Source organism: Parus major, chromosome 3 (assembly GCF_001522545.3).
Source record: "Parus major isolate Abel chromosome 3, Parus_major1.1, whole genome shotgun sequence".
Lineage (NCBI taxonomy): Eukaryota > Metazoa > Chordata > Aves > Passeriformes > Paridae > Parus > Parus major.
In genome coordinates this window covers 26049599-26050441 of record NC_031770.1, presented here as the reverse complement: position 1 = coordinate 26050441, position 843 = coordinate 26049599, and positions in this window count along the sequence as shown.

Sequence of the window (843 nt, the reverse complement as noted above, 5' to 3'; positions counted from 1 at the left end):
CGCCCGCTGCCGGTGCCGCTCCGCCGCTCGCTCCAACGCAGGAAATGCGCAAAAGACGTCAGTGTGTGTGTGTGGGGCGAGTGAGCGGCGGCGGCGGCAGCCCCGGCTGTGCGTGTGTGTTTCTGTATATGTGTGTGTGTGTGTGAGTGTAGAAAGTTTTGCCTCTTGGGGGAGCAGCGCGGCCGCCACCAGCCAGGAACCGCGGCGGGGGTCGCGCTCCCAGGGCTGGGCTTGCCGGTCCTCTACACTCGCCGGGAGGCTTTCCGCCGGGGACACTGCCCGCCCCGGCCTCACGCCTCCTCCTCCTCCTCACAGGATAAAGTGGTGAACCAAAGGTGGATAAACCCCCAGACGCCTTCCTCCCTGACCGCCTTTATTAACGTGTTTGACCACCAAGGTCCGGACCGGACCGGGACCGCCACTCACACCGCGCTGGGCGCTTCTGGCGCCGCGCTGCCGGCGGACGCCCCTTCCCGCAGGGCTTCCCCGCCCTTCGCCCTTCTCTCCGTGATCCCCGGAACGCCTCTGCCCGCGCCGGACGGGCAGCGAACTCCGCCGCCCCCGCCCTTTCCCGCCGCCTGACAGCCCCGAGCCCCGGCCCGCGTCTCCGCCGCCCCCGCCCGCCGCGGCAGCGGCACAGACAGCGCTACGTCAGCGGGGGCCGGGCCGGGCCGGGCAGGGGGGGAAGACTTTTCCCGCGGTGTGCGAGCACCGGAAAGTGCCGAGCGCCGCCAGGGGAAGCGGCCTCCCGAGGCCCGCCCCGCCCGGCCCGGCCCGGCTCGGCCCGGCCCGCGGCTGCCCTTCCCCCGGCCGGGAGGCGCTGCCTGGATTGGGACAGAAGCC